This window comes from Hyla sarda, chromosome 3 (genome assembly GCF_029499605.1).
Source record: "Hyla sarda isolate aHylSar1 chromosome 3, aHylSar1.hap1, whole genome shotgun sequence".
Lineage (NCBI taxonomy): Eukaryota > Metazoa > Chordata > Amphibia > Anura > Hylidae > Hyla > Hyla sarda.
In genome coordinates, this window is record NC_079191.1 from 256,465,847 (window position 1) to 256,482,891 (window position 17,045).

The 17,045-nt window shown below is 43.6% G+C and overlaps 1 long non-coding RNA gene across 1 annotated transcript; it reads left to right on the forward strand.

Moving 5' to 3' along the window:
• The first annotated feature begins 962 nt into the window (after nucleotides 1-962).
• LOC130360734 (uncharacterized) lies at nucleotides 963-15,373 on the forward strand. The gene is made up of 3 exons (XR_008890777.1): nucleotides 963-981; nucleotides 5,561-5,700; nucleotides 15,263-15,373. It is a non-coding gene; the product is annotated as an uncharacterized LOC130360734 (long non-coding RNA).
• Nucleotides 15,374-17,045: the final 1,672 nt, after the last annotated feature.

Consider the following 17,045-nt stretch of genomic DNA (forward strand, 5'->3'; position numbering starts at 1 on the left):
TGCACTGAAAGTCCCCAAGAGCATAGCAGCATCAATAGTTCTTAAATGGAAGAAGGTAGGAACACCCATCATTGTTGCACTTCACCAATCTCGGCTTGATTTTGGAGGGGTTACCAGAAAGAAGCCTATCTTCAGTAAAAGACACATGAAAGCCCCCTTGCAGTTTGCAGAAAAACATCCAAAGGACTTTCTGATCAGATAAAACCAAAACATTTTGGCCAAGCTGCTGCCGGATAGCCGTTTAAGGTACCCCATGTGCTGCAGTGATGATCATTCACCGGTCCCCAGCGCTCCAGACCGTCCTCTCCAGGATACCCTGCATGGCCGTCGCTCTGCTTCGCCGTCATCAAGTCGCCGTGCACGCCGTCCCGTCATCCAATAGGAGCGGCGTGCTCAGCGACGTGATGACGGCGATGAAGAGCAAAGATCCCCGGCGGCAGTGATGGTCCAGAGTGGCGGGGACGCGGCGACAGCCAAGACAACACAGGATTAGCTCAGTAACAATTTGATAAATGTCTTTGAGTAACCCAGCCAGAGCCCTGACTCAAACCCAATGGAACATCTCTGGGCAGACCTGAAAATGGCTTCTACCAATGGTCCCCATCCAACCCGACAGAGCTTGAGAGGATCTGCAGAGAAGAATAGCAGAAAATCCCCAAATCTAGGTGTGTAAACCTTGTGGCATCATCCACAAAAAGACTGGAGGTTGCAATTTCAACTAAGTACTGAGTAAAGGGTCTGAATACTTATTTCACTGCAAGATTTTATGTTTTCCTTTTCAATAAATGAGTAAAGATGTCTAACATTCTGCCTCATGCACGCTCCTGAGATCCAGGCCAGCTGGCATTCTCCTACTCTCAGCAGTGATGTCACCAGCCAGACTGTTGCATCAAGTGCAGAGCGGTGGCCGGTAACCTAGGAAACAAGCAGACAACAATTATAGAAGAAAAATACCAATATCTGGAAAAGTATCTAACTTAGGTAAATACGGTAAATGTGTTTGCAAAAATATTTATTTGTACGTAGTTCTACAAGAATACATATCTATCAGTTAGGAATACCCCTTTAATGCTGGAATAATAATTTTAAAAAAAACCTTCAAGGATTCTGTGTTAGTTGTTAGGGTTAATAGTACACAAAATCGTCTTAAACTCAATGTAAAATTAGTCTATTCATATGTAGAAAATAGAAAGAAAGACGCGGATCACTCACCAAGTTCCAATGCTGTGCTCTTTTATTGAAAAGTGCAGGGGTGGCTACACGTGGACAGATGTAACGGCAGGGCAGTAGGTGGTAAGGAGCCCTGTCCGGAGCGACGGCACCATTTCACGCCCTCTGGGCGTTTCCACAGGCCCGGAATAGTAAATTTATGAAGCATTTTGTGGGCTTAGAAGCTGTGTCAGTGCCACCCCAAGTGGGAGTCAGGTTTAATATACAGATGGGATCTTGCTGCTATGATCCTAGCTATTTAACTCCAAGATGCCATGATCAATAGCAATCACAGAATATATATAGGTATACAGAGGAAGATAACAGGGTGACGCTGGGTTGTCATAGTACTCAGTGACCCAACAAAGCCTGCAGAATGGTCATAGTCAGGCATAACATAGCACAGTGTTTTATGTAAATGCTCAAAGGACCTCTTGTGAAAGGAATAAAGTAAAAAAAAAATTTTGTATAAAATGGGGAAACATTTTTTGTGGATTGGAAACACACTGACAATGCGTTTAACAATCTACACTTGTGGATTTGCAGATTGTGGATGTGGATCAATTTCCACATGGATTTTATTTGTAATATCTTTGCGGCTTGTAGATAAGATAAAATATTTAAAGGGCTCCTTGAGGTTTTTTTTTATTTTTTTACTGAGTTTCCACTTGTATTTTTTCTGGCAGTTTTTGGATATCTGCCACTGCAGTTTTTGAGCTAAGGTCAGAAGTGGATCCATAAGGGAAGAGAAGTGTTAGCCCTTCCTTTATATGTCCTATTCCTTTTGAATAAACTTCTGTCTTTGGCTCAAATACTGCAGTGGCAGTTTTCCAAAAACTGCCAGAAAAAAAACTAAGTGGAAACATAGTCTTAGGCTGGACCATCAGTACATGTTTGTTGGGATACTGACATTGGACACTCCTACTAATCCCGCTGATCTGCTTGTTGCCAGAGCCATAGCACCAGTGGCGTAGCTATAGTGGTCGCAAGGGATGAAATCGCGACTGGGCCCGTAGCCCGGGGGGCCTGCGCGGCCCCCCTGCCACTTCACTATACTATGCTTTGCTATGCTACAGCAACAGGTCCCGGGCCCACCGCTGCAAGCCGCTCTGCCTCCGGCTTTCATTCATTGTGCCGACCTGGCGTCCCCAGATTGATTGCATCAGACAGAGCATGAAATACCTTTCACTGCTGCGCAGAGGCTCCTCCCCCAGCTTACGAGCGGTGCGCGGCCATACAGATACGGTGGCTGCGTAATGAAGTTCCCAAAATCACAGCAAGGGGGCGTCACTAAGCTCTACGTCATTACGCGGCCGCCGTTTCTGTATTGCACCGCTCGTCATCTGGTGGAGCTGCGTAAGTTATGTCAACTCCGATGCGAATGGACCCGGGACATCGAGGAGCAATGAATGACCAGAGGCGGTGTCTTTTGCCTCCGGCTCCTACAGCAGCAGCATGGTCGATGAAATGTGGTGCACTGCTGGATGCAGCCACCAGGTAAGTGAAGGGGACTGTCTACTGCAGTGTTTTCCAACCAGGGTGCCTCCAGCTGTTGCAAAACTACAACTCCCAGCATGCCCGGACAGCCGTTGGCTGTCCAGGCATGCTGGGAGTTGTAGTTTTGCAACAGCTGGAGGCACCCTGGTTGGGAAACAATGGTCTACTGGAGGGGAGGGAGGGGGGGGCGTCCTAATATAAAAATTTGAGGAGACTACCTGACTACTGGGGGGGTGATATGAGATATGGGGTCCAGAGGAGGGGGGGGGGGTGATATGAGATATGGGGTCCAGAGGAGGGAGGGGGGGGGAATGATATGAGATATGGGGTCCAGAGGAGGGAGGGGGGGATGATATGAGATATGGGGTCGAGAGGAGGGGGGGATGATATGAGATATGGGGTCCAGAGGAGGGGGGGTGATATGAGATATGAGGTCCAGAGGAGGGGAGGGGGTGATATGAGATATGGGGTCCAGAGGAGGGGGGGGGTGATATGAGATATGGGGTCCAGAGGAGGGGGGGGAGGGATGATATGAGATATGGGGTCCAGAGGAGGGGGGGATGATATGAGATATGGGGTCCAGAGGAGGGGGGGGAGGCGAGGGATGATATGAGATTTGGGGTACAGAGGAGGGAGGGGGGATTTGGGGTCTGGAGGCAGCGTGTGTATGAATGATGTGTGTGTATATACTGTATTTATGTTGTATGAATGATAAATGTTGTGTGTAAGCTAGAAGGATATATGTATGATGTGTGGACATGTATTTTGTTGGGGCATCTGCAGGCGGCGGGTGTATGTATATGTATGATGTGTATGTTTTATGCATGTGTGGGGGGTCCAGAGGCGGCGTGTGTATGAATGATGTATGTGTATTGTATGTATGATGTGTGTGTATAAATGATAGATGTGTGTAAGCAAGATGTATATGTATGATGTGTGGACATGTACTATGTTGGGTGGATCTGGAGGCGGCGGGTGTATGTATGATGTGTTTATTTATGTGTATGTATTATGTATGTGTGGGGGGGTCCAGAGGCAGCGTGTGTATAAATGATGTATGTGTATGTACTGTATGTATGAATAATGTGTGTGTATAAATTATAGATGTGTGTAAGCAAGATGTATATGTATGATGTGTGGAGATGTGTGTAAGCTAGAAGGATGTATGTATGATGTGTGGAGATGAATTATGCAGAGGGATCTGCAGGCAGCGGGTGTATGTATGATGTATGTGTATGTAAGATGTGTGTGTATGTATGTATGTATGCATGTGTTGGGGGGGGGTCTGGAGGTGGCATGTGTATGAATGATGCGTTTATGTACGGTATGTATGATGTGTGTATGAATGATGTGTGTGTATTAAAGATAGATGTGTGTAAGCAAGATATATGTATGTATGTATGATGTGTGGGAGGGCACAGTGTATAGCATGGTTATTTTTGAGGGTTTATATTCAGGGGCACAGTGTGTGGCAGTATTATACTCAGGGGTACAGTGTGTGGCAGTATTATATTCAGGGGCACAGTGTGTGGCAGTATTATATTCAGGGGCACAATGTGGGGCAGTATTATATTCAGGGGTACAGTGTGTGGCAGGATTATATTCAGGGGTACAGTGTGTGGCAGGATTATATTCAGGGGTACAGTGTGTGGCAGGATTATATTCAGGGGTACAGTGTGTGGCAGTATTATATTCAGGGGTACGGTGTGTGGCAATATTATATTCAGGGGTACGGTGTGTGGCAGGATTATATTCAGGGGTACAGTGTGTGGCAGGATTATATTCAGGGGTACAGTGCGTGGCAGGATTATATTCAGGGGCACAGTGTGTGACAGGATTATATTCAGGGGCACAGTGTGTGGCAGTATTATATTCAGGGGCACAGTGTGTGGCAGTATTATATTCAGGGGCACAGTGTGTGGCAGTATTATATTCAGGGGCACAATGTGGGGCAGTATTATATTCAGGGGTACAGTGTGTGGCCGGATTATATTCAGGGGCACAGTGTGGGGCAGAATTATTTATATTCAGGGGCACAGGGTGTGGCAGGATTATATTCAGGGGTACAGTGTGGGGCAGGATTATATTCAGGGGTGAAGTGTGTGGCAGGATTATATTCAGGGGTACAGTGTGTGGCAGTATTATATTCAGGGGCACAGTGTATGGCAGTATTATATTCAGGGGCACAGTGTGTGGCAGTATTATATTCAGGGGCACGATGTGGGGCAGTATTATATTCAGGGGTACAGTGTGTGGCAGGATTATATTCAGGGGTGCAGTGTGTGGTAGGATTATATTCAGGGGTACAGTGCGTGGCAGGATTATATTCAGGGGCACAGTGTGTGGCAGGATTATGTTCAGGGGCACAGTGTGTGGCAGGATTATATTCAGGGGTACAGTGTGTGGCAGTATTATATTCAGGGGCACAGTGTGTGGCAGTATTATATTCAGGGGTACAGTGTGTGGCAGGATTATATTCAGGGGTGCAGTGTGTGGCAGTATTTAGGGGCACAGTGTGTGGCAGTATTATATTCAGGGGTACAGTGTGTGGCAGGATTATATTCAGGGGTGCAGTGTGTGGCAGGATTATATTCAGGGGTACAGTGTGTGGCAGGATTATATTCAGGGGTGCAGTGTGTGGCAGTATTATATTCAGGGGTGCAGTGTGTGGCAGGATTATATTCAGAGGTACAGTGTGTGGCAGGATTATATTCAGGGGTACAGTGTGTGGCAGTATTATATTCAGGGGCACAGTGTGTGGCAGGATTATATTCAGGGGATACAGTGTGTGGCAGGATTATATTCAGGGGGTACAGTATTTAGCAGAATAATAATGATTATTGTCTTCATACAGAGGATGAGGATCTACTGACAAAGTGAGAACCTATGATGTCCGGGTGTCAGACTCTGCAGAGAAGATGGAGCTGGAAGATGTCCTGACGTCTGGACCAGATGGAGAAGGAAAGAAAAGACAACCGAGAAGACGTCACTCAGGTCAGTGATATCATTGTGTTTTATCCTGACTGTCCCATCAGAGCTGGAGTCAGTTGTAAGTTCTGCAGGGATGATGGGTGACGCTGTACCCTAATCTATGGCTTTCCAGCTGTTGAAAAACTACAACTCCTATAATGCCTGAGGCTCTCTAGACATGATGGGAGTTATAGCTTTACAACAGCTGATTGGTGATTGGCGGGGGTCCCAGCAGTTGGACCCCCACCAGAAAAATGGGCGTATTATTCTTCAATGCCTGTTTTGTCTGTCTGGCCCTGCCTGTTAGTCACTTAGTCAGGAGAATACACAACTATATAAGTGACTAACAGGCAGGGCCAAAGGGACAAAGATACCAGTGACTACAGCACTGATGGGACACAGTCAGGAGAATACACAACTATATGTGTCCCATCAGTGCTGCAGTCACTGATATCTTTGTGCAGCCGAGTAAGGGGTTGTCCGGGATTGGGGAAGAGGGTCGTCAGGTGGTAGGGGGGCCCAGGGCAATTTTTCGCACAGGGGCCCCATGGTTTCTGGCTACGCCCCTGCATAGCACCCATTATTGTCTGCTTCCAGTATTGTTCAATTAATATACAGGTGCTGTGGCTCTGGCAGACATCTGGTTGCCAGGCATCAACTCCCCACCAATCAGATATTGATGCCATTTCCTAAGGGTAGACATCAATGAAAAAGTCCTAAAAATCCCCTATAGTTCCTGCTTCGCAAACTTTACTGAATTATCAAAAACAAAAAACAACAACATAAAACTATGTTACCCCAACCCTTATTTTAATAAATGACATGTGCTGTTTAATCTTAAAATGGTTTTCTTATAAACTATGAATCTATGGAGAATTCATTCTGTCCCTGTTTATGAAATCAAGGCGATATCATCTAGCAATGCTTCCATAACTTGCTAGCGAGCCATGCCATTTGTCAGCACAGAGTCTTCCAACACAATGTGAAGGTTATTGCCGCTAGGTAAAAATGACTCTCAGTGGCAACATACATCAGCCACTAGATCATGTGTTTATGTTTGAAATGACTTTCTGCTTGGGATTTGGCATCCCAAACAAAACAATTACTGTAAGGCAAAGCCTCACCACCAAGACTTGTAGGTGCTCACAAAGAGAGGCCAGTTGTTGCGGCTTTAGATAGTATTTGGAAAAACACGGCCATGCAATTTGGACACACTGTCAGCACTCTGAGCTTACAATTTTCATCAGCTGTAAATGGTTCCATGTGTACTTTGTTTCCATATAAGCTGGGCACCCTTCAAGGAGTAAAACCAAACTGCAGGGGATATTATCAGTTTTTTCCCAAACACGCTAAGCTGAATTTGTGCTTTAAGGAAATGGAATGTAACAACTTGTTTGCAGCACAACAGTCAGGAACTGGCTTTACGAACAGTTATTTTCTTGAATTGCTTGCCATCATTTAAAAAGTATAATGTTGGGATCGGAAAAATGCGTAAAGAACATCCACTTTGGGATATTTGAGGTATGAAGCCATTAGGATGTGCTTAACAGCAGCACAAGGCCAGGGTTTAATAATAACTTAATGCCTTTTCTATACACGGGTTTAGTAGCAAAATTAAACAACTAAGAGTGAATATTTCTTTGCAGAAAAAAAAAAGAAATTAAAAGAGGTAATTCCAGTAAAAAACAGTGTTGCATTTGTATTCCAGTTCTGGGTAACATTAATCCATTTTACTATTTTGACATAATAGAAAAAAAAAAATTGTGTTGCCAATTTACAAGACTCATAACCTACTTTATTTATCACCTTATGGCACTATGCTCCCTCTCCTTTTTTGGGGGGAAAAATTGTAGTTTTTATAGGTAGCATTTTGAATAACATATTATTTTTTAATCATTGTCTCTCCTATTTTATGGACGGAGGATTAATAAAATACAACAATCATGACATTGTATTTTTTACAGTGTTCAACATGTGGAATAAATAATAAAATAATTTAATTTTTTCGGTCATTGTGGAAGTAGAGGTACCTAATATGTGTATTTTTATAAAATGTTTTATCTAAACACAGGGAATGTAAAGTGAAAATGCATTTTCCATTTTGTACTTATTTGGGGGGGCTGGTGATGGGATTTTTTAAATTACACTTGAGTCAATTTACATTTTATTTTTCCCTTTTTAACTGATTACTAATCCTACAAGGGAAAATTAAAACGATCAGTAGATTTCTAGTATAATACACTGGATTTCTATAGTAGAGCAGTGTATTATGATTGTCAGCATAATGTGAACCCTGAACGGGAGACTCGTGACGCTTTATTCTAGCAATCTAGAATAGGTACCCTTAATTAGAACTGTAAAAAAGCTGTGTGATAACAGCTAATATATGAACCACAAGTTATTATTTATGCAGATAAGTCCATGAGCTGTAACATAAAATTGTATTTCAGCAAACCCTGATGAAGAAATTTGACCTGATGGATCACATTTTTGTAATACAGGAATTTAGGTACACTGCTATGGTAGATGTAAACACTGACATTGGCTAACCCTCAACACTGATGTTAAAATTGAGACATTAGCCAGTATATCCTCGTATGAAGGACATACCTGAGCCCGCACACCAACGCCAAGGTTTCTCAAGTGGCACGGGACCTAACACTAACCTACCTGTGTGTGATAAGCAAAACCAGGGGCCAGTGGGCAATTACGGCAGCATTAGGCCGACTCACTGCCTCCTCCAAGGTTACCTCCAGTGTGGCTGGGCACACATACAATGGGAGGAGGGAGGCAGACTATAAGCCCCACCTAACTTGGCTGATATAGTTGCTGGCCTCACAGGTGAACCTTGATGTTGCCTAGAAGATGTTCAAGGCGCATTACATATGGAGTTTACACACCTCCAAGTCATCACATTTTTGTTAATAATCTATCATCAAAAACTATTGTTCCTGAATAACAAAAAATGACGGTTGACCAAAATCATCCATTTTAGCTAGCTTAAAGGGGTATTAGCAGCAATTTTTTATATATATCCTATATGCCTGGGCTGCGACCATTAAAATAATAACTTACCTCCTGCAGCTTCCCCCGTGCTGCTGATATTGGTCTTCTATCCTTTTGAGCTGGTCTTCTTCCTGCTTTTGCGGCATGACATGTCACACTGTGGCTCAGCTAATCACAAGCTGCAGCGATGTTGTGACTTGGTCATAGGCTGAGCAGCAGTGTGATGTTACAAACCTGAGCACCGGGATGAAGGCCAAGCCTGTTACATGGCACTGCTGCCTGGCCTATCACCGTCCAAAGCAAAATATCACTGCAGCCAATGATTAGATAAGCCCCATTGTGACTTGTTAGTGCTACAAGGTATCAAGTGTAAATAGGGAGCAGGGGTCTTAAATTTGGTGTTATCACTCTCACACTCTAATACTGGACACTGGAAGTTCAATTTGGCACCTCATGGCAAGGAATTCTCTGAGAATCTAAAAAACAGCATTGTTGCTTTTCATAAAGATGGCCTAGGCTATATGAAGATTGGGGGGTCTGCCTGTAAATTCTCAGACGATATGCTGCACACAGCATCAAATGCATGGCTTTCATCCGAGAAGAAGCCTTTTCTAAATATGATGCACGAGAAAGCTCGCAAATAGTTTGCTGAAGACTAGCAGACTAAGCACATGTTTTACCGGAACCATGTCCTGTGGTTTAATGAGACCAAGATAAACTTTTTTGGTTCAGATGGTGTCAAGTGTCTGTGGGGGCAACTAGGTGAGGAGTACAAGTGCATCTAGCCAACAGTGAAGCATGGAGGTGGGATTGTCATGGTCTGGAAATGCATGAGCTCTGCTGGCAATTGGAAGCCACAGTTCATTGAGGGAACCATGAATGCCAACATGTACTGTAACATACTGAAGCAGAGCACGATCCCCTACCTTCGGAGGGCCACAGGGCAATATTCCAACATAAAAACCACCCTAAACACACCTACAAGATGACCACTGCCTTGCTACAGATGCTGAGGGTAAAGGTGATGGACTGGCCAAGCATGTCTCCAAACCTAAACCCTATGGAGCATCTGTAAGGTATCCTTAAATAGAAGGTGGGGGAGCGCATGGTCTCTAAGCTTCATGATTTAAGCATGGAGGCATGGATAGGGACTACAACAGCAACCTGTGAAGCTCTAAGGCACTTTAAGGCACGTTGTGACCATTTTGAACATTTCCACTTAGGGGTGTTGTCATAACCTATAGGGTTAAAAGGTTCTGACATGTTCTTTGTTGTTTTTTGTTGCTGGGTTATGCCCGGCTATCTGGACTGGTCAGCTGACCTTGATTGGAGCACCTGCTCTGCCTCCATATAAGCTGGCAGTCTACTCCCAGTCTTTGCCTGCTAAAGAGCTCAGTTTGTACTCCTAGCTAGCTTTCTACTGTATTTGTAATATCTGGCATTTTGACCCTTTGGCTCCGCTCTCTGACTCCTCTCTGGTATTAGCGATTTTGTACTTTGATAACTCCTGGTTTTTGATGTGGATAGTGGACTTATTGTGTGAGTGTGCTAGTTTTGCTTCTGTTAGTCTGTCTGCTCCCTACGGTACCTTGACCTGTGTCTGTATTATTGTATTTTATTATTACACTTGTTTAGGGAGGGACTGTTACAGACCCGTTTCCTAGGGTGGGTACATAAGTAGGCAGGGATAGGGGAGTGGGCAAGAATAGTGTGCACTCCTTCCCTGCCCAGATGTGACATTTTAGCAGGCCCTTGTACTGCATTTGCCTTGTTCCTGCTTCAGCTCCTGTGGAGCCACAAGTTAGGCTTGGTTAACACTACGGAATTTCCGCCTTCAATTCCGCTTTAAAATTGCAGGCACAAATTCTGCAAACTAAAATGTATTGTATAGTGAATGGGTTTTCACACTTCAGAATTTTTGAAGCGGAATTTGTGAACGGAAAATCCGCTTGAAAATTTGCGCCTGAAGAATGGCATTGCTCATTCTTCAGGCGGAAGTTATCGTGGAACACATTGCAGTCTATTAGAGACTGCAATGTCCGCACGGTCCTAGCGCCAACTGATTGCCGACTGATTCAGTCGACACTGGCCACACTCGGAATCTCGGGGGGATGAAATTTTCTGCCCAGAGATTCCGCAGTGTGAACTTAGCCTTAGTCTTCCTGACTAATTTTCTGGTAACCGCAAGATGTTCAAAACCTTTTGTGAGAGCTGCAAATTGTACTTCAGGTTAAGGCCTTACACATCTGGTACTGAGGCCCAAAGAGTGGGTATTATTATGTCTCTTTTGCAAGGGGGTCCCCAGGAATGGGTATTTTCCCTTGGTCCCGATGCTCCGGAGTTGTCCTCAGTGGACCCCTTATTTGCGGGATTGGGTCTCTTTTACGCTGAACTGGACCGTGCTGCATATGCTGAGAGTCAAAGCAAGGTCTCAGACCTGTAGAGGAGTACTGTGCAGATTTTATAAAGTGGTGCATGGCCTCCAACTGGAATACTCCAGCCTTGATTTGTCAGTTTAGATTGGGATTATCTGACACCTTAAAAGACATGTTGGTGACTTACCCCTCTCCTGACACCCTTGACCATGCCATGACGTTAGCTGTCTGTTCAGATAGATCTCACGTGAGTGCAAACGTGAGTGTTCATCTTCCTCCAATTCTCCTCTTTTCCTTGACTCTTTACCTGTCTATAATAACCGACCTGTGCCTGAGGTGGAGCCCATGCAAATAGGGTCAATTCCTACCCCAGAGGAGTGCAGAAGATTTCGTCAACTAAATGCCCTGTGTTTTTCTGTGGGTAGAATACACACTTCATTGTCTCCTGTGTCAAGATTCCACATCCAAATGGCAATCGTGGAGGCCACTTGGGCGCACAGGTATGTCATGCCTCTCAGAGAGCTACACCTGGCAGAGTTCTTCTGGGGGGCATTGTTCCATCTAGTGTACAAACACCTAAGAGTATTGTAAAGCCTGTTTTGCATCAGTCTCTGGCTGAACCGGTGTCTTGTGACACCATGGGCAATAAGAGTGTGGAGAGTACTCCTGTTGACTTGCAGTCAGAGGGAAGTAGTGAGATTCTGGAGGATGACTGTGAGGACACCAATGAGTGGTGTGATTTGGAGGATGAGGATACAGATGAGTACATTAATGGTCTATCTGTTTCCAAGTCAAGACCTCTTTACTCTATGCTTGTGAAGGGTCCGGTGGCCCCTCCTAAAAGGAGGGGTACTGTCAGAACCTATAGGGTTAAAAGGTTCTGACAGGTTCTTTATTGTTTTTTGTTGCTGGGTTATGCCTGGCAGTCTGGACTGGTCAGCTGACCTTGATTGGAGCACCTGTTCTGGCTCCATATAAGCTGGTAGTCTACTCCCAATCTTTGCCTGCTAAAGAGCTCAGGTTGTACTCCTAGATAGCTTGCCAAGGTTTAGCCAAGCTTGCCAAGGTTTAGACATTAATGGCTGTGTGTTGAGTTATTTTAAGGAGACACAATATTAAATACTGTTATAGAGGCTGTGCACTCACTACTTTACATTGTAGAAAAGTTAAATTTATTCAGTGTTGTCATTTAAAAAGATAGAAGAAAATATTTATAAAAATGTAATGGTGTACTTACTTATGTGGTATACTGAAATGACTCTAGAATTTTATTGGATCAAATTATCTAGATTTCTAAGTGGTAGCAAAGTCCTCTAGACACTGCTGCCATTATTATACCTTCACATTGCATAGCTATCTCTAATTTATTATACCTTTACATTGTACAGTAACCCCCCGACCTACGATGGCCCCGACATATGATAAAATTGACATACGATGGCCTCTCAGAGGCCATCGTATGTCGATGTCAGCATCGCCATACAATGCTTTTATATGTCGGGGCCATCGCATTAACTGCTATCCGACAGCGCAAAATGCTTAAGCTGCTGTCGGATAGCAGTGTAATGTGCTCCAGCAGGTTCACTTACCTATCCCCGCTGCTCCGGGTCCACTTTGCGATCCTCCGGTGTCTTGCGCATCTTCTCCAGGGTCCGGGCCTCGCTTTCTGGCGTTGTTATTATGTCACTACGCACGCCGCGCCTGCGCAGCAGCGTAATAACATCACCGGAAAGCAAGGCCCGGACCCTGCAGAAGATGCGCAAGACACCGGAGGATCGCGAAGAAGACACCAGAGCAGCGGGACAGCATCGGGAGCCCCTGGGATAGCAGCGGGAGCGGTGAGGACCTGGTCCGGAGCGACGGGGACAGGTGAGTACAGATGCCTATACTTTACATTGCACGGATCCCTCAACATACGTTGGATTCGACAAACGATGGGTCATTTGGAACGAATTACCATCGTATGTTGAGGGACCACTGTATACTTATATCTCTAATTTACATAGCAGGGAAGTCTAATATTTAGTCCTCAAATGACCCGACTAAAGAATGAAAAGGACTCTTTATAATAGAAAAGTAAGACCCCATTAAATCACTATGCCAAATTATATCTGATACAATACCACAAACAAATGCCCTATTAATGCCAAACAAATCATGTACTGCACTTTATAACATATTTCTACTTATAATACTAAAAGCTCATTTACACCACAAAAATTTGTTAAAATATATTTTTTTATAAAGTGTAACATTTGGACTATACACAAGAACATCAACAAGTGCCAAAAGTAAAGATAAAGCCAATATGTCATTATGAAATACATTCCCGGAACACAGGGGAAATGTATTCAACCTTAACATGAAAATCCTGGCAGTGACTGGGTTAATACCATTTGCCTGTAGTTTTTGCTGCCAAGCATAAGAAAAGGGCTTGAAGCCAAAAAGAATATTGTTATTGTCTTTATCGATAGCCAGCATTAAGATAAGAAATGCTTCCAACAGGTTTGTAGTCTTTTTTATTATGCTTATATCACACAGCTGACACATGGAGCCTCATTTACTAAAGGTACTCTGGCTTTTTTTTATTGGGTTTGTGCACCCAAATTGTGTTGCACGTTGCGTGCTCCAGGTTTTGCGACAAAAAAAATACCGAACAACCCTCTGTTTTACTCGAAAAACCCAGAAAAGTGTCCCCTACAGTTTAAAAAAATTACAACAAATTTTTAATGTTCCCACATAAAATGTGGCGGATTTGAGCTCTGAAATAAAACCAACAGGTATAAAAAAAAAAAAAGCAAAACATAGCATCTTATTAGTAAATACCACGGAAAACTACCTGTCAGTAAAAAAATTAAAAATAAAAAAAACTAGACTCCACTCTTACTTAATGAGGCCCATAGTGTTATTACAATTAATCACAGGAGGCTTGTATACATGTGGTCGTTTATATTCCAGGTATATACATCTTAATATGGGGGATTTTTGATAATATCACAAACCATGATCCTATATGTAAAAGAATAGTTTACAAAGATGGACACCGCTCAATATTAGGGACTGAACTGGGGTGAAACCTGTACCATAGAAATCACTCATATATATGAATATGCAACCCCAGCAGTAAGAAAATAAGGTACCGTATATATTCGAGTATAAGCCGACCTGAATATAAGCCGAGGCCCCTAATTTTACCCCAAAAACCCAGGAAAAGTTATTGACTCGACTATAAGCCTAGGGTGGGAAATACATCATCCCCCCATGTCATCATCCAGACCCCTGTCATCATCCCCCCCCTCTTCATCATCACCACCTGTCAATCCCTTCATCAGTGGTCTTCAACCTGCGGACCTCCAAATGTTGCAAAACTACAGCTCCCAGCATGCTGGATGTTGTAGTTTTGAAGCCTCTGGAGGTCTGCAGGTTGAAGACCACTGTGGCCTTCGTCATCATCCAGCCCCCCCCCCTTTTGTTTTGTACTCACCTCCCCTCGGCGGGAAGTTAGGGTGAGCTGGTCCGTGCCATCTATGCTGCAGGGACCGTCCGGTGGGTAGGATTAGTCGTTTCGGGCTTTCCATTTTCACCGGCGGGGCCTCTTCTCCACGCCCGGCCCCGGACTAGTGACGTTGCCTTGACGACGACGCACAGGGACGTTCATGCGCAACGTCTCTGTGCGTCGTCGTCAAGGCAACGTCACTAGTCCGGGGCCGGGCGCTGGAAGTTGTAGTTTTGCAACATCTGGAGGTCCGCAGGTTGAAGACCACTGATGAAGGGATTGACAGGCGGAGAGTTCACTCAGGGACAAGCCGAGGGGGGGCGTTTTCAGCACGAAAAATCATGCTGAAAAACTCGGCTTATACTCGAGTATATACGGTACATTCTTTTTATGCCTGGGTATGCATATTCATATACTGTATGCTTGGAAGGAAGCATGGATTCGGACATGTCAGATTTATTTTGCATTCATTAGGTGAATGGAATTGTTGCTGTAACATATGCATGAATTTCTACCAATCACTTTAGATCTACCTGTCTTAGAAATGTCTGCATGAAATCTGGTGCGTGTGAACATACTATAACAGCAAAGTTGTGAAGTAAAGGGGCAAGCCCAAATCTGCTGTGACTGTCAAGTGAATAGATAGATACAATATACAAACACTGCATGTTTTAAATATTTTAACTTAGTATTATTGCTATATTTACAGCCTGATTCTTCTTCAATAAAAAGACAGCCTTGGACTGCTAGGACGTACACAAGACCAATGGGCAGTCAACCCACCACTATAAAAAGGACAAGGCAAATAAAGTATAGTCACCACTTTCTAATAAAGTATAATTGTTTTATGAATAGAAATATATATCAGGTAGAGGAGAAGGCTGTAAAATTACATTTAAGTGACTTTTTTAACCCATGTTCAGGTAGTGATGCTTTTTATTGGGCTTTTTCATTTCTCTCTTTCTATAGATATAATGTCATAGCTGAGCAATTTATGCAGAATACCATTAAGTCTCTTTAAAGGAACTCATTAATGAGACATGACTATAAATCTTAATCATGAGACATGCAAATGTTTTTAGCTGGCAGCAACATTTATATGAGATTTTATTGAATGTGGATGCTGGGCAGCATGTTCTTTCTGGCTGACAGGTGCAGATGAAAGCTAGACTCAGCTTACACCCTTGGTTTTGCTGTTTTTGGCTGGGTTGATGATCCGGAGTACCAGAATTTTATGTGGCTGAAATCATCTCTCCTTTCCTTCACAGTTATCTTTGTATCCAAATATCCTTATTAGCATCCTCTGATATCACACCATTCCAGAAAATGTCTGGAAACAGCTACCCCCACCCATTCATTTCAACCCCCACCTAAATATCATACCTTTTTCTGCAAGTACAGGACATTAGTTTCCATTTGGTGTAATCCAAGATTCTCAGTTACATTTTCTACTATGTCCCACAGTTTGGGCACAGAACCTGGTACTGTCTCCTTCTTCAATTGCTCAGGGTATGCCCCCTGCATCGTGTTTGGATGTACCATTCTCACCCTAGTCATCAACTATTTAAATCCATTTAATATGCTATAGCTATTGTTTTTAGCTCTGTCGTTTGATGACCGAAATCATTTAGATGTCTAAGATGTACTTACACGAGTATGATAACAGTTCTATTACCTCCTAATGTACCACACACACGGTTCAATGTACCCCACAAACATTTTACATTTCATTACAATTTAGAGGTTTTCTATAATTAGAGGAATCTAGCAAGCGGTGGTTATAGGGGTACTCCACCTCTAGACATTTCTTATCCCCTATCTAAAGGATAGGGGATAAGATGTCTGATCGTAGGGGTACCCCAGTCTTCCAGTGCACAGAGCGAACTTCGCTCCGTGCCGGATGACTAGTGATGCGGCACTGGAGGCTTGTGACATCACGGCCACGCCCCCTCATGCCTCCACACCCCCTCACATAGATTTGCATTAAGGGGCATGGTGTCACGTCGCAAGGGGCATGGCCTTGACGTCACCCAGCATACGTAAACATATGCCATACTTTTTGGCCCACTCAACCACTAACCTCTATGGTAAATTTTCTGTAGTCCAGAACAGACTGAAAATATGTCAGTATGTGTTACATTTTAAGTTAAAACACATATGCTTTTACATAGACAAAAATGTCACATGTGCTATGTCTAACACATCACAATATTCTTGAAATGGAATCAGTAGAAAAGCTTAGTGGCTGAAAAGAGATGAAACAGTTGGTTTGTAAATATATCATTTTTCTACCACTGAAGGCCTTATGGGGGTAAACACAACAAAGTAAAGCTGAAACCAGGAGAAAGAAAAGTTCTATTAAATATGTCTTAGGAATGATTAGTACATCCCAAGAGGAAATGAATAGGAGATTTGACTTGGAATGAAAGAAGATTTGTTTAATGCAGAAGGCACTGTGGGGTATTTGACAGAATGAATTAAAGTGGAAATAG